Genomic DNA, 22,112 nt, shown 5'->3' with positions numbered 1-22,112 from the left:
AAGGACATTACATCAAAGTTGGATCAGCCTGTAGTGTGTTTTTCCACTTTAATTTTGGGGGTGACTCCAAATCCAGGCCTCCATTGGTTAATAAATTTGATTTCCATTGATGATTTTTGTGTGATTTTGTTGTCAGCACATTCAACTTTGTACAGAACAAAGTATTCAATGAGAATATTTCATTCATTCAGATCTAGGATATGTTATTTGAGTTCCCTTTTTTTTTTTTGAGCAGTGTATGTATGAATGTATTTCTTCTAATATTTTTTTGTTAATTTTTATATGTCCAGTCTAAAACGACAAGTCTGCAGTCACTTTTAATCCTGACTACTCACGCATTAGGCACTGCTCACTGTGAAGATTTTCCGGTGCCAGGAACGGCGGTCACGACCACAACTATGCGATGTGCACGTTCCCGACCACAATCAGAGTTGTCTGTTTCCCTCTTGCACAGTACACTTGCATTGAGTGAGGCCGGAAACCAGTTTCGTCTGATTCTGGCCGGGAGTGTGCATATAGTATAGTTGTGATCATGTGACCGCCATTCCCAACCCTGGCGCTGTGAGAACCTTTACAGCACTCAGTCGTGATTCCACAGATAAGAGAGACGACCACGCGTTTCAGGCAATCCTGGCCTTTGCTATGGTTAAAGCTGCATCATTTACACCAGAGGTGGGGAACCTCAGGCCCGCGGGCCATTTACAGCCATCAATTACCTTTTATCCGGCCCCCGGGCAGATTCTTGGGGACCGCAGTGCTTGGGCGGCAGCTGTATTTTAAAGGCCATCGGCCCATTAATTTTTTGTTGCAGTGTGAGCACGCGCACTCAGTGTTCACTACCGAGTGCTGAGGCGCGTGCAATGAAAGATTACGTCCTGACACCAGTGTCAACATCAGGACGTACTTTGTGGGCTGAGTTGGCGCACGATTTGTCCGAACCCTGATGGATGGTATAAATATCCAAATGGCCCTTGGCAGAAAAAAGATTCCCCATTCCTAATCTACACTGACAGATAATTAAGAGCGAGCAAGAACGGCTCATTCTCGATGATCTTTCAGTGTAAATGTCTGCTGATGAGCGAGGAAAACTTGTCAGGTGAAATGATCTTTTGTGCAGCATAAAAGATCGTTTTTGGCGACGTATCGTGACTCATGCTGCCGAGAACTATGGCAACTTACGTGCACTGAGCGATCTATTACACATCGTTCAGTGCGCGTCGTAAACAGGGACAGAAGTGAAACGCGAGAGTAGGACGTTATTCTCTGTGGAATCACGATTAATATGTTTATTATATGAAGAAATAAAACTGGATAATGTTAACTTCCTCCTGTGTTGTTGTTCTGCCTAGTAAGCTGCCAAGTGACCAGTTATTCATGGGTGCGCTAAACTCCCAATTTTTTTCATGGACTATTATATATGTGTAACAATGGCGGGGCTAAAAACAACAATTTGGACTGGCGGTGACTTTTCTTTATTTATTTACTTATTTCACGCGCTGTGACCACACATGAGATCATAAAAGACCCTTTCAGGGTATTTCAACATTTAAATACATTTTTATATTGCTGATTTTTCCCTGTAACTTGGGCTAACATATTAAACCCAGTTACAGGGAGAATTCAGCCTACTGGCTATACAGGAGAGCTGACCAAGTCTGTTAGGACCCAGCAGCTACTGCTCCCTCCAAGGGCCCAGCCATCACATGACCGCTGAGGATGAAGCATGGTGCTTCCTATTTCTGTATACACATCGCTTATTCAGCTCTATGTATACAGCGATCAGGGATGCAGAGATGGTAATAAACCATCTCTGCCCTCTCTATTGGGAGTCCAGCTGTGTCTGGAAACCAGCTACCCCCTTGTTCTAAAATGTCATTGCAGAGTCAAACGCAGACTGCCCTGACTTAAAGGGGTTGTCCACTACCGAGGGCCTTCTTAAAAATTGTATCCCCTAATGTAAAATGAAAATAACATACTGCATCGGTGCCGTTCCAGCGATGTCTACATCAAGGCTCACATGGCATTGTTATGCCACGTGGGCGCTGCTGCCAATTAGTGGTCACTGATGGGTTACTTGGCTAACACTTCGGGTGATCCTCGGATGTCTGAAGGAAAATTGCAAATTAGTCATTAGCATCTGGAGGGAGTGGTGGTCGTAAAGGATATAAAACTGAAACCCCAACACAACTGTGGTGGTATTTCTATCTTCTACATAACAAGTGACAACATATCCTGAACATAAAGGGGCTGCAGTGATTATTCACCGCTGTGTCCCCTGCACTGTTTTCCGAGCACAATGGTGGTCTTTCTGTGGCCAAATTCATTTCCAAAGTGCTGTGCTGCAGTTCCCCTGCACAGCAAGTTGGCCGGGCGTCCCTTCCCATCTGTACGTGCAGAATATATACCGACAATCTACAATTCTGTGGGAGGTACGGAAACAGTCATGGCAGCTGGAACACCACCTGTCTTAACAATTATCACTTGTCCCTCCTAAATGTGAAGTTTTCACATCACAGGTTAATGGGGAAGTAAGAAAATAATTAGTTAAAAAAATTGTGCTTTAAGGAATTGTGTCATCCGAAAATGAACTATTGTTTAAGGGAACCTGTCAGTTCACCTGAGTGTTCTCACTCGCTACTGTAGCGGTGTCAAGGTCAAATCCTTTATTCTAAGAAGGTATTGTATGTGATTACTAACGCTGCCATCTTTAAACAATGACATTTTATCCTATGGGGTTGTATGTGCAAATGAGGCATAACTAAAAAAAAATAATTTAACATAAAAAAACTACATTGAACAAAAATATAAATGCAACACTTTTGTTTTTGCTCTCATTTTTCAAGAGCAGAACTCAAAGATCTAAGACTTTTTCTATGTACACAAAAGGCCTTTTTCTTTCAAATATTGTTCACAACTTTGTCTAAGGCCGGTTTCACACTTTCTGATTTTTCTGATACCGGAAAAACCCGTAGCGGAGATATCTGTGTCCGTGTGTGGCACACATGTGGCAACCATGTGCCGCCTGTGTGCCTCATCAGGAGCACACATACCGGCGCCTGGGAACCCGTGTACAGTTAGCTCTGTTCCCAAGCGCCTGATGCTGAACTCTGCCCTCATCATTGTCCCTTGCTTGCGCTGTGATCAGCACGAGCAAGGGACAATGTTGGGAGTAGTAGTCTGCTTCTGCAGTGTCTATGTGTAAAAATAAAATAATAAAATCCTTATACTCACCTGTCCGGAGATGTCTCCTGCTGAAATCCTCTGACTGCTGATGCCGAGGAGTCGGGGATACTGAGCCACTCCAGCTGAAGCTTGGTCCTGCACTGAGTAGAGCTCACTGAGAGACAGGACACAGCTCCTGAGCTCAGCGTGGCTCTGGGGCCCACTTGCTGGAGTGGCTCATTTTTCCTGGCTCCTCGGCGTCAGCAGTCAGGATTACAGCGGGGGACATCTCCGGACAGGTGAGTATAAGGATTTTATTCTTACACATGGACACTGCGGGAGCAGACTACTACTCCCAACATTGTCCCTTGCTCACAGCGCGAGCAAGGGACAATAATGAGGGCAGTGTTCAGCACCCGGCGCTTGGGAGCAGTGCGAACTGTACACTGATTCCCAGGCTCCGGTACGTGTCACACTGATGACACAAGGATGTCATCTGTGTGTTCAGTGTGGGACATTATGAGGACCGTGCCGCGTATAAAAAATGGATATGTCAGCGTGTGGAGCACACGGTCCGTGGAAACACACTCACATGTGCGCATACCCATAGATTTGAATGGATCTGCATGTGTCAATGTCTCCAGTACGTGTGGAAACTGTCACCACTCGTACTGGACACACAATGTAAACCCCCGGTCATATACTCACCCATCTTCCCTGGTTTTCAGCACCTCTCCGGTCCTGCGGTGCCATCTTGTGAGCTCAGCTTCTGACAGCCGGAAGTCAGAAGCTCTGCTCACAAACTCTCAATGCAAGTCTATGAGAACCAGAACGAGGCTCTCATAAACTTGTACTGAAAAGTGACCTCCGCACAACTCCATGAAACACTGGCGCTGACGACAGGTCAAAGGAGACAGACTGGAGTGACGACGAAAACAGATGAAGGTGGCGGACGGTGAGTATATGACAGGTGGCAGAGGACTTACATTTAAAGCACCACTCTAGCAATGCAATAAAAAAGAAAGCTAGAGTGGTGCTTTAATGACCAGACCAAATTTTACAATTCTGACCACTGTCACTTTATGAGGTAATAACTCTGGAACGCTGCAACGGATCCCACTGATTCTGAGATTGTTATTTCTCATGACATATTGTACATCATGTTAGTGGTATATTTTGGTCATTATAATTTACGTATATTTCTGAAAACACTGACGAGGGCCAACAGCCCGAAACACCGTGTCTGCAAATTGAGATTCTGATTTGGCTTTTATCCTAAGTCATATTATTATTTATTATTATTATAGCGCCATTTATTCCATGGCGCTTTACATGTGATAGGGATATACATAACAAAAGCATTTACATAATCTTAACAAAACGAGTCAGCGACTGGTACAGGAGGAGCGAGGACCCTGCCCGCGAGGGCTCACAGTCTACGAGGGATGGGTGAGGATACAGTAGGTGAGGGTAGAGCTGGTCGTGCAGTGGTGTTTACTGCAGGTTGTAGGCTTGTCGGAAGAGGTGGGTCTTCAGGTTCCTTTTGAAGGTTTCCACGGTCGGCGAGAGTCTGATATGTTGGGGTAGAGAGTTCCAGAGTAGGGGGGAAGCACGGGAGAAATCTTGTATACGATTGTGGGAGGAGGAGATAAGAGGGGAGTAGAGCAGGAGATCTTGTGAGGATCGGAGGTTGCGTGCAGGTAAGTACCGGGAGACTAGGTCACAGATGTATGGGGGAGACAGGTTGTGGATGGCTTTGTATGCCATGGTTAGAGTTTTGAACTGAATTCTCTGGGCAATAGGGAGCCAGTGAAGGGATTGACAGAGAGGAGAGGCCGGGGAATAGCGGGGGGACAGGTGGATTAGTCGAGCAGCAGAGTTTAGGATAGATTGGAGAGGTGCAAGAGTGTTGGAAGGGATGCCACGGAGCAGGAGGTTGCAGTAGTCGAGGCGGGATATGATGAGGGCATGCACTAGTGTTTTTGCAGAGTCTTTGCTGAGGAATGCACGGATCCGGGAGATGTTTTTGAGTTGGAGTCGGCAGGAGGTGGAAAGGGCTTGAATATGTGGCTTGAAGGAGAGATCAGAGTCCAGGGTTACCCCAAGGCAGCGAGCTTGTGGGACTGGGGAGAGTGAACAGCCATTGACGTTGATGGATAGGTCGGATGGGGGATGTGAATGAGAGGGTGGAAAGATGATGAACTCTGTTTTATCCATGTTGAGTTTTAGAAACCTGTCGGAGAAGAAGGATGAGATGGCGGTCAGACATTGTGGGATTCTGGTTAGTAGGGAGGAGATATCGGGTCCAGAGAGGTAGATCTGTGTGTCGTCAGCATAGAGGTGATACTGAAAGCCGTGAGACTCTATGAGCTGTCCCAGGCCAAAGGTGTAGATGGAGAAGAGCAGGGGTCCTAGAACTGAACCTTGGGGGACACCGACAGATAGGGGGCGAGATGAGGAGGTGGTGCGTGAGTGGGAGACGCTGAATGTCCTGTCTGTTAAGTATGAGGAGATCCAAGATAGAGCCAAGTCCGTGATGCCAAGAGATGAGAGAATCTGGAGTAAGAGGGAATGGTCCACTGTGTCAAAGGCAGATGACAGGTCCAGAAGGAGGAGGATGGAGTAGTGTCGCTTGGATTTGGCATTTAGTAGGTCGTTGGTGACTTTGGTCAGGGCAGTTTCAGTCGAGTGATGCGGTCGGAAGCCAGATTGTAGACGGTCGAAGAGGGAGCAGGAGGAGAGGTGGGAGGACAGTTCAAGGTGGACATGTTGTTCTAGAAGTTTTGAGGCAAAGGGGAGAAGTGATATGGGGCGGTAGCTGGTCAGAGAGGAAGGGTCAAGGGAGGGCTTTTTGAGGATGGGTGTGATTGCGGCATGTTTGAAACATGAGGGGAAGACTCCGGTTGTTAGTGATAGATTGAAGAGGTGGGTTAGGGTTGGGATGAAGACTGAGGTGAGGTTAGTGATGAGGTGGGATGGGATTGGGTCAAGTTCGCAGGTGGTGAGGTGTGATTTGGAGAGTAAAGAGGAGACTTGACCTTCTGTAATGGTGGAGAAGTGGGGTTTGGAGGAGGAGGGTTGAGTAGATATGAGGAGGGGTTGTGTGGACTTTAGGCCAAAGTTTTGTCTGATGGTGTCAATCTTCTGTTTGAAGAATGAGGCAAAGTCGTCGGCTGAGATGAGAGAAGAGGGAGGAGGTGCTGGGGGACGAAGGAGAGAGTTGAAAGTGTTAAATAGCTGTTTAGGGTTGTGAGATAGGGAGGATATGAGAGATGAGAAGTAGGTTTGTTTTGCTGTAGTGAGTGCGGACTTGAAATTAGTGAGGGATTGCTTGAATGCGATGAGGTGCTCGATGGAGTGAGACCTTTTCCATCTCCGCTCCGCAACCCTGGAGGCCCGGCGCAGTTCTTTGGTAAGTTTAGTGTGCCAGGGTTGCCTGTTGAATGTGCGAGGTGTGGTGTGTGTGAGAGGGGCGATCGAGTCTAGAGCTGCAGCTATTGTGGTGTTATATGAAGCAGCAGCAACGTCTGCATCGTGCAAGGAATTTATGTCTGTGAGAGGAAGGAGGGATTCAGAGAGAGAGTGTAGGTCAAGGTGTTTGAGATTTCTGCGAGGGTGTGTGAGTTTGTGGAGTGGGGATTGTGCACCCGGAGAGGAGAGGGTAGAGAATGTGAGGAGGTTATGGTCAGAGAGAGGGAGTGGTGAGTTAGAGAGGTTAGATAGGGAACAGAGGCGGGTGAAGATGAGGTCCAGTGTGTGGCCATCTTTGTGGGTGGGTGTGGAAGACCATTGAGTGAGTCCAAAGGAGGAAGTGAGGGATAGGAGCTTAGAGACAGACGAGTGGGGAGTGTCAATGGGGATGTTGAAGTCACCCATTATGATAGTGGGGATGTCAGTGGAAAGGAAGTGAAGCAGCCAGGTAGTGAAATGGTCTAAGAAGGTGGTGGCTTGCCCTGGGGGTCGGTAAACGACGGCCAGTTGGAGGTTGGAGGGGGAATAGATGCGCACACAGTGCACCTCAAAAGAGGGGAGTGTAACGGAGGGTGGCAGTGGGATTTTGGTGAAAGCGCAGAGTTCTGATAGGAGGAAACCTACGCCTCCACCATGTTTGCCATTGGGGCGGGGGGTGTGGGAAAGGTGGAATCCGCCATATGAAAGGGCAGCTGGGGAGGCTGTGTCAGAGGGGGTGAGCCAGGTTTCGGTGATGGCGAGGAAGGAGAGTTTGTTTGTAATGAAAAGATCGTGGATGAAGGAAAGTTTGTTGCAGACAGAGCGAGCGTTCCATAGAGCTCCTGTTAGTATAGCTGAGGAGGTGGGTATTAGTTGGATGGGTATGAGGTTAGAAGGGTTGCGACAGTTTGAGGAAGGTTGTGGATAGGAGGTAGAAGTGACTGTGGGGATATGGCGAGGAGGACCAGGATTTGGAGAGATATCTCCAGCAGTGAGGAGGAGCAGAGAAAGTGTTAGCAGGTGGGAGTAAGAGAGAGCATGAGGTGGCTGTCTGTGTTTGGAGATCCAGGATTGAATGTTGAGGAATAATTTGGAGGAGGAGGTGAGATGAATGGGGAGGATAGAGGGAGAGATGATGAGTTTCTTACTTGGTGTAGGGATTTGAGGGGTTATTAGAAAGTGGAGGACTATAGAGGAAAAAGTGAGAGCTAACAGAAACATAGTTAAAGGAGAGTAAGTGGTCAAAGTGTTTGTTACCTGACTCCTGCCCTGACTAACTGCCTCTGAAATAACTGCCACTTCTCTCCGAAGCCACTTTGCACAAGAAGACGCGTGCACCCCTTACAGAGAGTCTAAATATATAGGCCACATTAAACTATATCAGGTGTAGGGCATTGTGGGAACGGCTTGTGGATAAATTAACAGCACGACTCGTTAAAGGGTTGATTGTGACTTGTAGGATTGCTGCTTCCAATAGGTGGCGCTATAGAGTACAAGTCCTCTTTTTCTCTGAAGAGGTAATTTGCATATGAAAATATCGAAAATTTTACAAAAAAATAGAACATTTTTCAATTTTCAAACTTCAATTTTTTTATGCCCTTAAATCAGATAGTTATACCCCTCATAATAATTAATAAATACAATTTCCCATATGTCTACTTTACATCTGCATCAATTTTGAAACATAACTTTTTTTTATTAGGATGTTAGAGGGGTTAAAACCTTAGCAGGAATTTCTCATTTTTTTTAAAAAATTTACAAAACCTGTTTCTTTATGGACCCATTCTGGTTTAAATGGACTTCAAGGGTCCTATATATTGGAAACTCCCCAAAAGTGAAACCATTTTAAAAAACGCACCCCTTAAATACTTCAAAACTGTTGTTGGGAAAAATTGTAAACCTTCAGGTGCTACACGGGAATTAATGCAAAGTGGAATGAAAAAAACTTTAAATTTTACCTCTAAAATCTTTCTTTAGCCCCAAATCTCTCTCTTTTGCAAGAGGTAACACCAACAAGTGGACCCCACAGTTTGTTACCCACGTTCTTACGAGCGCTGCGATACCCCACATGTAGTCAAAAAGTTCTGTTTGGACAAACGGCAGAGCTCGGAACAGCAGGGGAATAATTTGATTTTTGAAACACAAATTTGGCTGTATTTGGAATAGAGCCTCTACGGTTCAAGAGCAACAGAAAACCCCCATAAATGTCTTTGTAGTAAGCTATACTCTCTAATGTATTTACAGTATCTCACAAAACTGAATACACCCCTCACACTTTTGTAAATATTTTACTATACCTTTTCCTGGGACAACACTGAAGATCTGACACTTTGATACAATGTAAAGTAGTCAGTGTACAGCTTGCCTAACAGTGTAAATTTGATGTACCCTCAAAATAATTCAACACACTGCCATTAATTTCTAAATCGCTGGCAACAAAAGTGAGAGCACCCCTAAGTGAAAATAGACAAATTGTACCGAATTAGCCATTTTCCCTCCCCGGTGTCATGTGTCTCATTAGTGTTACAAGGTCTCAAGTGTGAATGGGGAGCAGGTGTGTTACATTTGGTATTATGGCTCTCACACTCTCATACTGGTCATTGGAAATTCAACATGGCACCTCATAGCAAAAAAACTCTCTGAGGATCTGAAAAAAAGAATAGTTGCTGTACATAAAGATGGCCTGGGCTAAAAGAAGATTGCCAACACCCTGAAACTGAGCTGCTGCATGGTGGCAGAGACCATACAGCGGTTTAACAAGACAGGTTCCACTCAGAACAGGCCTCACCATGGTCGACCAAACAAGTTGAATGCACGTGCTCAGCGTCATATCCAGAGGTCGTCTTTTCAGAATAGACATACGAGTGGTGCCAGCATTGCTGCAAAGGTTAAAGGGCTGAGGGGTCAGCCTGTCAGTGTTCAGACCACACTGCATCAAATTGGTATGCATGGCTGTTGTCCCAGACGGAAGCCTCTTCTGAAGATGATGCACAAGAAAGCCCGCAAACAGTTTGTCTGAAGACAAGCAGACTAAGGACATGGATTACTGGAACCATGTCCTGATGTCTGATGAGACAAAGATAAACTTATTTAGTTCAGATGGTTTCAAGTGTGTGTGGTGGCAAGCAGGTGAGGAGTACAAAGACAAGTGTGTCTTGCCTACAGTCAAGCATGGTGGCGAGAGTGTTATGGTATGGGGCTGCATGAGTGCTGCTGGCAGTGGAGAGCTACAGTTCATTTAGGGAACCATGAATACCATCATGTACTGTGACATACTGAAGAAAATCATATTCCCTCTCCTTCAGAAACTGGGCAGCTGATCAGCATTCCAACATGATAACGACCCCAAACACGTCTCCAAGATGACCACTGCCCTGCTAAAGATGCTGAGGGTAAATGTGCTGGACTGGCCAACATGTCTCCAGACCTAAAACCTATTGAGCATCTGTTACGATACAGAGTAAAATCTTAATAAGGCAAACGTTTAGATTTCAAGAGAATACACCATTATGTTTAAATTACATTATTGTGTTTAAATTGTCTTGTACATGTTTGTGTACTTCTAAAGGTCAGACCAGTATTTGTCTAAGGCTGTGTGCCCATGATGCAGATTTAATGCGTTTCCGCCGTGGAAACGTATTAAAATCTCTTAAGATGTCTGCCATGTTTCCCAATGATAATCCGCATGTGCTGTGCACATGCTGCGGAAATTTCCGCTGCGGATTATCATTACGGAAAATCCGCAGCACAACCATTTATTGTTCGATTTCGCGGCGAAATCGCCGCCATTGACTTGCATTGAACCGCATAAAATCCGCATGTGTATATGCGGATGTTATGTGGTTCTATGCGCGGATGGTACCTGGGTCTGGAAAAGAGAAGACTCTCATCCGACCTGGGTACCATGGTACCTGCAAGTTAAAAAAAATAAAAAAGAATTATAAAGTAAAAAATAAAAAAAAATTCATAATCACCTCTCTGGCGGCCCCCGGTCTGCTCTCGTCGGCATCCTCTCTCCTCGGCGACCCTCGGTGTTCTGCCAGAACCTGCGGTGATGTAATTTAGTCAGCTGATGATCACGCGACCACTGACATCAGCTATCAGGTGATGGTCCCGTGACCATCAGCTGACTAAATGACGTCACCGCAGGTCCTGGCAGAACACCGCGGGCCGCCGATGAGAGAGGACGCCGCTGGGAGCAGACGGGGGCCACCAGAGAGGTGATTATGAATATTTTTTTTTTATTTTTTACTTTATAATTCTTTTTTTTTTTTACTATAGGTGCAGTATTTTAAGCAGAAATATCGGTCACACAATATAAATCCATGCCAGTTGCATGGATTTATATTGTGTGACCAACTTGTCAAGCCCTTTTCCAAGTGATGCTCAAAATCGCTTGGAAAACTGCTTGAAAAAACGCATGTAAAAACGCTTCTCCCTGGTAGAAAAAATGCATGTAAAATCTGCATGCGTTTTTTCTGCCAGGGAGAGGAAAAAACGCTCAGAAAATTTCTGCTTAAGGCTGTGTGCCCACGTAGCGTTTTTCAAGCGTATATGCTGCGGAATTTCCGCAGCGTAAACGCTTGAAAAACGCATGTATATCCGCACCCCATGGTCCCCAATGGCATTCCGCAATGTCAATGCCCATGCTGCGGATTTTTCCGCAGCGAATATGCTGCGGTCAAAAATCCGCAGCATGTTCATTAATTTTGCGGAAGCGCTGCGGAATCAATGTGCGGATGGTACCCAAGTCTGGATGAGAGGAGACTCTCATCCAGACCTGGGTACCAAAGAACCTGTAAAAAAAAGAATAAAATAAAGTTTATACTTATCTTCTGATGTTTTCCCTCCGTCGCGCTGTTGTCTGAAGGACCTGCCACGTCATTGAGTCATGTGACCCATCACATGACTCAATGACGTCACCGCAGGTCCTGCACACAACAGCGTGAGCCGCTCAAGACTCCGGACGGGGCAGAGAATGCATCAGAAGGTGAGTATAAAGTTTATTTTTTTATTTTTTACCATTCTGAACAAGTTGTCAAGCACTTTTCCAAGTGATGCTTGGAGAAGTGCTTGATAACCCGCATGCGGAAATGCATGCAAAGACGCCTCACAAACGCTTCTACCTGGCGGGAAAACCGCATGTAATATCCGCATGCGATTTTCCCGCCAGGGAGAAGTGTAAAACATATGCTTCAGGTCCGCAACGTGGGCACATAGCCTCAAGGCTATGTACCCACGTAGCAGATTTGATGCAGAGCGTTTTTGCCTCTCTTTGGCAGAAAAAAACGCATGCAGATTTACATGCGTTTTTTCTGCCAGAGAGCATTTTTTCAGCGTTTTTAGCATGCGTTTTTCAAGCACTTTTCCAAGCGATTTTGAGCATCACTTGGAAAAGTGCTTGACAAGTTGGTCACACAATATAAATCCATGCAACCGGCATGGATTTATATTGTGTGACCAACTTAGATGCTTTAAATGCAGCATCTATAGTAAAAAAAAAAAAGAATTAAAAAGTTAAAAATAAAAAAAACCTGTATACTAACCTCTCCGGTCTCCTCCCGGCAGCGTCCTCTCTCCTCGGCGTCCCGCGGTGTACTTGCAGGACCTGCAGTGACATCATTTAGTCAGCTGATGGTCACGCGACCATCACCTGACCGCTGACGTCAGCGGTCGCGTGACCATCAGCTGACTAAATGACGTCACCGCAGGTCCTGCAAGTACACCGCTGGATGCCGAGGAGAGAGTACGCCGCCGGGAGGAGACCGGAGAGGTGAGTATACAGGTTTTTTTTATTTTTAACTTTTTTATTTCTTTTTTTCACCACGTGGTAGCCGGGATGAAGAGGAGTTGTAGTCTCCTCTTCATCCCGGGTACCACACGCACCGCGATTACGCTGCAAATTCGCAGCCATTGAATTTATTTGAAACGCAGCAAATCCACATATACATGCGGGTTTGCTGCGTTTCAATGTTCCTCAATGGCCGCGAATTTGCAGCATAATCGCGGTAGAAATGGTCATGCTGCGTTTTGCAACGCAATGCGAATTTGGCGCGCTAATTAGCGCATCATGTGCGCAGCACATCCGAATTCACATTGCTTTGCATTGCAGACGGTTTTACAAGCATTTTCGTGGCCGTAAAAACGCCACAAAAACGCTACGTGGGCACATAGCTTAACACTAATTGTGGTCTACTCTTGGAAACAATGTTGTTTGCTAATATGCTAATTGTACTAAAAGCCAACTATTTACAACAGCCTCTGTGATACCAACTATGTAAATAGATTAACTCAATAATAACTGAGCCCTGCACCTTTACCTCTTAGTGCTAGAGACAGAATGAGACTTGGGACAGAGAATCAAGGAACATCAGAAAGACCTTAGAAGGAGTTTGACAGACATCCTTCAAGAAAGTAGATGGATTGCATGACATTCAAAGAGACAGAGATTTGAATTCTACATGATTCTAGTCTAAGAGTATCGGCCCTGACTGGAAAGATTCGGATCTGCTCCATTAACCATCAGAGAGACCATGGATACATTTTGGGGAGTCCAGGAGAGGACGAAGAAGTAACCTGGCCCTATGGATATGTTGTTTTGGGGTTGCTAGGAGGGACCCACCGGTCGCCTAGCACCTGTGGAGACATTTGGAGTTGCCATGACATCCACCGGTCGCCTTGTCCCATGGATACTCTCAGAGAGGCTAGGGTGGGACCCTTGGGTCTCCTGGCCTTGTACCTCGATGGACTGCTAGCTTCCTAAGCTTGCCGCTACCTCCTCTCTGTGGGGGTCCTCCAGAAGTGGGGGGCCACTGGTTGAGGTAGTCGGCCCTGGAAGTCTCCAAAGTCGCAGCTGTTCTATCCCAGGCGGGCGGAGAAGGAAGGGTGAGACTGTGTAATGTTGTACCATCTTGGGTATTTGCTGGGACTGTTCTATGTGTTTATTGTCCGCTTTGTGGTTCAATAAAGTATTGCCACACTGTTTTACCATCACCCTGTGTTGTCTGAGTAGTGTTACTCTCACGGAAGACCCCGGGTCTTCACAGCATCTGTGGGGCATCCTCAAACAGAAGGTGAAGGAGCGCAAGGTCTCTAACATCCACCAGCTCCTTGGTGTCGTCATGGAGGAGTGGAAGGGGATTCCAGTGGCAACCTGTGAAGCTCTAGTGAACTCCATGCCCAAGAGAGTTAAGAAATGAATGAAAATAATGGTGGCCATACAAAATATTAACAGTTTGGGCACAATTTGGCCATTTTCACTTAGGGGTGTTCTCATTTTTGTTGCCAGCGGTTTAGACATTAATGGCTGTGCGTTATTTAGAGGGCATATCAAATTTACACTGATATACAAGCTGTACACTGACTACTGTAGATTGTATCAAAGTGTCTTATCGTCGGTGTTGTTCCATGAACAGATATAATAAAATATTTACAAAAATGTGAGGGGTGTACTTACTTTTGTGAGATACTGTATCTAAGGAAGTAGTGAGTAGTTTGATGCCACCATTTTTATGCCCTTGATTCAACACAAGTTTGAAAAATCACAATTTGTATTTTTTTCACTGTCACTTTCATTAATCTTTTTTGTACGTTCTGAGTTTTTGTATAAATTGTTGGTGTTCACGTGGTACCCTTGATGAAGAATTAGCGTCATTACTTCCCAGACAATTCTACCCAGGATGTTAATTGTCTGGGGGCAGTTTGATGGGTTAATCTGGCGGTCTCTACCGTCATATTTTGGAAAGATGCACGTGTACCCTGTTGTACTCTAACACATTTTGTAAAATTTTACACCGTATTTGGCTCACTTGGAGGGGATAAATTGGTGAATTGATGGCCCTTAAAACTCATGAGGGACTCGTCGACTGCAACATTTTGCTCTGGGGAATAGGAATTTGGAAATTAATCTTTTAGGAGGAAAATTAGGGGTCTTAATTTGTTAAGGCAATCGTAGTTGGGGTCAGTTCTTGGGGAGGCTTGGGAATTATTAGTAAAATGAAGGAATCTCATTAGGGCTTCATAACGGGCTCGGGACTTGACAGCTGAAAATACAGCGGTGCTGTGGACAGATTCTGTTGCCCAGTAGGAACAGAGTATTTTTTACTAAACCCATATTGAGGGTGAGGGTCAAAAAGTGTTTTATTTCAGGGACATTCATGGGGATCCAGGAATAGGAATGAAAGGATGTGGGTTTTTGGTAAATATATTGTCGGGCATATCAAGTGGTTTGGTGGGCAATTAATTGTAGGACTTCTGGGGTCACAAAAATGTGGAAAAATTCAAAGGGTCTAAAATTGGTGATATCTAATTTTATTCCAGGGGTCGCTGAAAAAGGAGGAATTTGAGGGGAAAATGCAATGTCGGGACACCACAATGGAGGGGGGACTGCAGAACGTGGCCCTGCCTCTGAAGCTTCAGCAGTGACGACTGACTCCACTACCATCAGGTTCTGGGATCCCATGGAGGAAGAGGAGTCATCACTGTCTGAAAAATCTTCTGCTGCAGAAGCAGATTCGTTTTCACTGCTGGAGCAAAGCAGGTTGTACGCTTGTTCCGCGGTAAATGTTCTGGGGGCTATTGTTTTATTTTATACAAATGCCTAACAAACAAAAAAACTAACCTAATCTAACACCAGTAAACCAAATCTAACACTAGTAAAGCTAGCGTAACAGTAGTAATTTTTCATTTTATTTTTTTAGAATTTTTTAAACTTTTGAACAAACCCTAATCCTAAAGCCCAACTCTAAGCCCAGCCTTAAACCCTAACCCTAGCTAAAGGCAAAGAACGAAAAAAAAATTCTAAAATAAAAAAAATATTTATTTTTATCTGACTAGGGGATGACAAATATTGGGCTTTTGATCACTGTGATAGGATCTATCACAGTGATCAAAAGTCAGTGATCAATAGCAAAAATCCCTTCTGTTGCTGGGTGCCGGCATTTTGCTTCAGAATGTTAGATCATGTCAGAGGAGAGAGAAATGATTTTTAAATCGGACTTTACTTTTTTTAACGTGATCCCTGTTATTCGGTGAATAACGCGATTTCATGACAGAGGATTGGAAAAACGGGCCCTGATCATGTTCTCCAGGGTCTCAGTTGAAACCCCGGAGATTTTCCGACGCTGGGGAGCACCTTGACCTATTTCTCAGTGCCGTTAAAAAGCAACGCTGAGGAATAAGGTCCCTTAACTGCCGCCATTAAAAGGCATTTCGGTGGTTGTTAAGGTGTTAAAGAGAACCTGTCAGGTCCCCTGATTGTCCCCCACCACTATGGTGTGGGTCCTGATTTCTTTAATCTGAAAAGGAGTTTCATGGGTCTTACAGCCCCCCGTACACATTAGACTAATGTTTACCAAACCCACTGATATTGACAGATTCAGCCTACAGTCTAATATGTATGGCGGCACGGAGAAGAATCTGGCATGTCGGATTTTGGATTGTTGAACCTTTTGTTCTCTAGAGATAAGCTGCTGCCAGAGATGTCTGGCACTGGCTCTCTCATGGAGAACATAGGAGCGTTCCTGTGTATGCAGAGTTTGGAGAGACAGCTATCACATATGTATGGGAGGGTTTACTAATACTACAATCTTTGAAGACTGTAGTTTTATCCTGCAGTGTTGCATTTACTAATGAGGCTGGACTTGTCCAGTGGGGAGCCTCTTTCCCCAGTCTAGTCTTGCCTTGGATTTTGTAATCATGCCTTCCAGGGTGTGATTGACAGGTGACATACAACACTCGTTATGCTAGGACCATTATGCAGATTAGAGAAATCAGCACCCATACCGCTATTGTAGCAGTTGGGGACAGTCATGGGATTTAGTGGTCCATTTAAATTCAGTATTCATGTTAAATGTATTTTTTTAGTTTTAGTATATTACAACCAAAAATTTCTAATACCTTGCAATTTTTATAGTAGCCAGTAAATTATTAGGGTTAGTATTAGGCCTAAGTGCTTGTTTAGATGCCATGGATCCATTTATAATCAGTGCACATGACCAGTGTCGAACTGGGGTGCCAAGGGCCCACCATTAGCATTAACTTTGAGGGCCCACTGTTCTACCTAATGCAAATATTACATTACCCTCATTCACTAATTTATCTTTGCTTCTATATAATAATATACTGGATTAATATACTTCACCGGGGCCCACCGGGAAGTTCACCTGTACTCCAGTGGGCCAGTCAGAGCCTGCACATGACCGATTTTTCCATGCGGACCAATGGTGTTCATTGAAAAAAAAAAACACATCATGCACCACTTTACCTGTTTGACGGACCAGAATAAGGCATTAAATGTAAAGGCATCTCCAGCACTCGTCCACAAAGCCAGTCACATCTTCAATGTGCGGACGTAAATGGTGCATTTCCAAAACAGCTGTCTGGACACAGCCTTAAACTCATTATCATCACATTGTGAGGGTTTGTTTTTTTCTCATTGAACACATAAAGCAGTGAAGTAAACGTTTGTGTGAATAGCCACATAGACCTGTCAGCGTGCTTCAGTTTACAGAACAGGTATATAGACATATATCGCTATATAAGACCTTGGTGCCACGTAGACCTGTGTAGACAAGGAACTTTTTTTCCAATTGTGCACGTAGCGATAACAGATGTAAGATTTTTTTTTATTAGTCTCTTTAGGGAACCTGAACATGCAATCGCTTGATCAGCAATACAATGCAAGGCGAAAGGTTGGACTTCATAGGTGTACTAACATGCTAGACACAAGAGGCTTCAAAAGGCCCCCTACTACGTTAGTCTACGTTCCCACAATGAGTTTTTGGTGAGTATTTTACGCTGCATATTTTCGCAAAAATGCAAGTAACCTTTTTTACATAATGGGTAAAAAAACTCACCAAAAGCTCGTCATGGGAACGTAGCCTTACAATCCATATATACCCCACAGATCGCGTCACTGGAAAGGAGGGGCGATGAGTGTCGGAGGACACACACCCTCCTTTACTAACCACTTAAAGTGCTGCTGTAACAATTGGCAGCAGCATCTAAAATGTTACAATCAAATCTATCTGCAGTCTTAGCAGTTGCACTCTGGTGCCAGCCGTATAACTCAGTCGCACATGCAATATATGGAGCTCGCTCAGCTCCTGAGCCTGTTCCATACAGTAAGTGTGCACACCCACCGTACGTTTGTGGGTGAAGTCACAAAGGTATTAACATATATTTAGACATCATTCATCACATTCCAGAGAATGAGATTTAATCTAATCATGTGCTAAATACAAAATTGGGACTGAACATAAACAATGGGGTAGATTTACTATTCAAAATATGGCAGAATTGTTGAGCATGCGCCATATTAATAGTTTTTGACACTTTAGTGTACATTTGACTGGAGAGGTGGCATGGTTAAAGATGCTACTAAATTTTGCTGGTGTAAAGTTAGACAGAGGTGTCCAAAAATTGTATAATCCGGCATGAGCCACTGTGATAAATTTGGCACATTTTCAGACTAACTAGTACATACATGCCAAAACTCTGGCCCGTGTGCCAAATCTAGTCTGCAGGGTGGTTTTATTTGGCCCGCAACACCAGAACCACCACTCCTATGTGGGGCCATTATACTGTATAGAGGACTATGTGGGGCCATTATACTGTATGGAGGACTATGTGGGGCCATTATACTGTATGAAGGACTATGTGGGGCCCATAATACTGTATGGAGGACTATGCGGGGCCCATTATACTGTATGGAGGACTATGTGGGGCCCATTATTCTGTATGCAGGACTATGTGGGGCCATTATTCTGTATGGAGGACTATGTGGAGCCCATTATACTGTATGGAGGACTATGTGGGGCCCATAATACTGTATGGAGGACTATGTGGGGCCCATAATACTGTATGGAGGACTATGTGGTGCCAATAATACTGTATGGAGGACTATGTGGGGCCCATTATTCTGTATGGAGGACTTTGTGGGGCCCATAATACTGTATGGAGGACTATGTGGGGCCCATTATTCTGTATGGAGGACTTTTTGGGACCCATTATACTGTATACTGGTTGACCCGTGACTTTGTCCAAGTCTTTCATTTTGGCCCTCTGTGTGTTTGAGTTTGACATCCCTTATCTAGTCTAAGTTTACGTTAAGTTGTGGATAGTTAGTAAATCAGCCCCAATGTATCCATTGGTTAGTGTGATATACAATAAAAAAGAGACAATGAGAGATTTTGAATATTTCTTATGTATATATATATATATATATATATATATAAAATCTACGATACATACTGGTATAGCAATGGCATACACATTAAATACAGATCCTTTCAATGACTACAAAACATATCTAGTACATGAATATCCTACTTTACGTTGGATGCCACTGGCAATAGGGAGGGGTAACTAACTAGAAAGAACACCGATTGATGGATGAGATAACTACCTAAGAAAACCGGTATTTCAGAACTAATGGCTAGCGTGGCATTGGGTATTTTAATTCCATCCTGTACAATTGCATGTTCATTCATGCTAATGGATTCCTTTTCAACCCCTCTTGAGGCATATTGACCTCTCCTGGCTTTAAGCCCTTTAGCAATTTTTTCAACTAACTTCTTCTTTGGTTCTTGTTTAGTATGTTTTGAGCTTTTAGTAAGAGCTCTAATCTGTAATGTTATATTATTTTATTATTCTTCAGCATTAAATCATCTCTGCGAGCCCTAAATGAAACATATAATTCTATCTTTCCAATTGCTCCTTACAAAGGTGATATAAGACCCCCATAAACTGTAGACTAATGTCACCTGAACCCACCGATATTGATTGGTTCGGCCAAATGTCCAATATGTAAGAAGGCACCTACCGACTGATGATTGGGAGAGATGTTGATCATGCAGGTCCGATTTCGGATTGCCGATCGCATTGTTCTCTTGGAGATAAGCCAACGGACGATGTGTCAGTCGGCAGCTTTCTCATAGAGAACACAGGAGCGCTTGGCCGAACGAGAGCTCCTGTGTATGGGAGAGTTGGCTGAGATGGCTGTCGAATGATCAATCAGCCGACAGTTATCTAATGTTTATGGTCACCCTTCAGGAGATTAGTATAGGATTTATTTTACTTAATGCAGCATCCTGAGGCCATTTATATTATGCTGTCCATTAGTGGACATCCCCTTTAAGTGAAGGTACTGGAGTAAAAGTGGCAAAATGTACGGTAATATGGGAAAGTGAACATGAACTTTGTTATCTAGTTTGATTTTGTGACTAGAGTGTAAACGCTCATTTTCACTTGCCGACCACGGTCATTTAACGATCACCACTGGGCTATCTCAGTCCTCTCAGTCTTTTCGATCTAGCAGCTCGAAACGCGTAGACCCGTTGTCTTTTTTATGTGTTTTTATTCATATCCCTAGTTATAATGGACCAAATAAATGCGAAGTTTTAATATTTTTTTCACTTTTTTCTGCGGTTGCTGGATTTTTCCCCACTTTTCTCTCATGACTCTATCATGGACCTAAAATAAAATTATCGCCTACTGTTGCTAAAAAAAAATAAAATTGTAAAATACAAATCCTATGATGGTAGAAATAGAAATAGTTATTTCTCAGGTAACTGAAAAAGTGCAGGTACGCTTTAAACTTTAGTATTATGGGATATTGCATTGTCTGATCCAACATTTTGTCTTTTCTGGAAGGTGGTTACTCGAGGGAACGTGAATGGAGAAGGGGAAATTGCTTCCTGGAGCAAGATATGCAGCCTTTGATGCGAGGGTCATGAGCACTGGGATCAATTACAGATGACAATGAGTGAGTTGTCACCTTCAACCTTTAGAATCTTTTTTTTGGAGATTCAATTGCTCCTCCTCCTCTTCTCTCAGTGGGGAACACTCTGGATTCAGGGATGGATGTCGCTATCACATTTGCTCAACTGTATTCCAAGCTCCCATTAACGCAGTGCAGGGTGGAGGATCACAGGGGTAGTTACATGGTTGCCAAATTCTTTTGGGTCCTAAAATTTATCCCCTCTTCCTCCACTATTAAATGATCCAGGAGGATCAACACTGGTGAATCTCCACTGCACTGAGCAATTAGCCAGCGCTGCCTTTTCATTTTGGTCTTTGCCTATGCGAAGCGCAGCAGCTTCTGACAAACTCATCTCTACTTTTGCACTCTGCATAGGCACCGACTGAGATGACGAGTTTGCGCAAACATTTTCCCACTTTGCCTTTTTCGCTTTTCTCAAAAGTGGGTGGGGCTTTGCAATAAGAGGTGTGGCCAACGACCATATGACAAATTTACCATAATATGAATTTTCTAAAATTGTTGTGGATTAAATTTTCTGGCACCCAGAAAAGCAAAGATGCGCTACCTCAAATGTTTTTATTGATTTTTTTTTTTCAAAAATCATGAAAATGGACTATACTTTAAAAGAATATTAAAGACATATTTAGTAAATGGGTTTCTAGCCTATCTTTACAGTCAAGAAAGAAAAAAAGACATTCACATCCTCTCGGTTTTGCAATAGAGTGGATATTTCTTTGTCAAATGTTATTCTAGTTCAAATGGTAAGGACTGATATTCTATGAATAAGATGCAAATCCATTGTCTTCCTTTTGTTTTTTTGGGTTAAAGGGCAGAAAAAAAAAGCAAAACAATATAAAAAAATTAAAAAAATGATATTAAGTGAGAAGAAATGTGTGGCAGCATTTGTCCTGTTATGTGGTATTATTCGGTCACTATGTGGTAGTAATATGTGGTCTGGTCACGGTGTGGCTGTATTTTTCCCTTGTATGTGTTATTATTTGGTCACTATGTGGCGGAATATGTAGTCCAATCATGGTGTAGCGGTATTTCTTCCTTGTATGTGGTAATATTATAACTTATTTTAACTAAAGAAGCCCTTTAATACAACCTACTGTAATTGTACATCCCAGTTATGGTGGCGCATAGTAGATGTGCAGGAGCCGTCTGTGTTTTACAGTCGATCCAGAAAGGCTACTCTAGTCAGGCACTGGAATAGTATTTCTGCTATACAAAAGGCCATCATTTTTAGTGAATTGGACATCCCTAGCTCTACCCATTTTGGCAGAACTGCTTCAGACTGGCATGTAAAAGCCAAAATTCGCACAATTTTGCCCCAATTTCCTAGAGGAGCATTGCAAAGCTTAAAAGTCTCCTCACCTTGGCAAGCCAGGCTTGGCTTGTTACTCTCCGCAAGGAGAAACGTTACCCCTTGGATCCCGGTCAGACGCCTCATTCAGCCAAACCAGATCTCACACTTTGCACTGATGAGGGGCAGTACCCCAAAATACAGTGTCTGCAAATTGAGATTCTGATTTGGCTTTTATCCTAAGTCATGTGGCAAGGTTCATTAAAGGGTCGATATTGACTTTTAGGATTGCTACTTCCAATAGGTGGTATGAGAGTTCTAGCCCTCTTCCTCGCTAAAGAGACAGTTTGCATATTTCCCAGAGGAGCATTGCAAGGCTTAAAAGTCTCTTTTGACATGTCACTCGCCACAAGGAGAAACGTTACCCCTTGG

The 22,112-nt window shown here is 43.9% G+C and overlaps 1 long non-coding RNA gene across 1 annotated transcript in view; it reads left to right on the top strand.

Moving 5' to 3' along the window:
* Window positions 1–22,112, top strand: part of LOC141161706 (uncharacterized) — a 44,473-nt gene that overhangs the window by 4,225 nt on the left and 18,136 nt on the right. The window contains exon 2 of the long non-coding RNA XR_012250676.1: window positions 20,266–20,377. This is a non-coding gene — a long non-coding RNA (uncharacterized lncRNA). The remainder of the gene's footprint in view (window positions 1–20,265; window positions 20,378–22,112) is intronic.

This window comes from Phyllobates terribilis, unplaced genomic scaffold (assembly GCF_046119375.1).
Source record: "Phyllobates terribilis strain yellow unplaced genomic scaffold, ASM4611937v1 Scaffold_9__5_contigs__length_417890890, whole genome shotgun sequence".
Classification (NCBI taxonomy): Eukaryota; Metazoa; Chordata; class Amphibia; order Anura; family Dendrobatidae; genus Phyllobates; species Phyllobates terribilis.
Note: the sequence above shows the minus strand (reverse complement) of the source record. Positions and strands in the feature narration are given on the sequence as shown.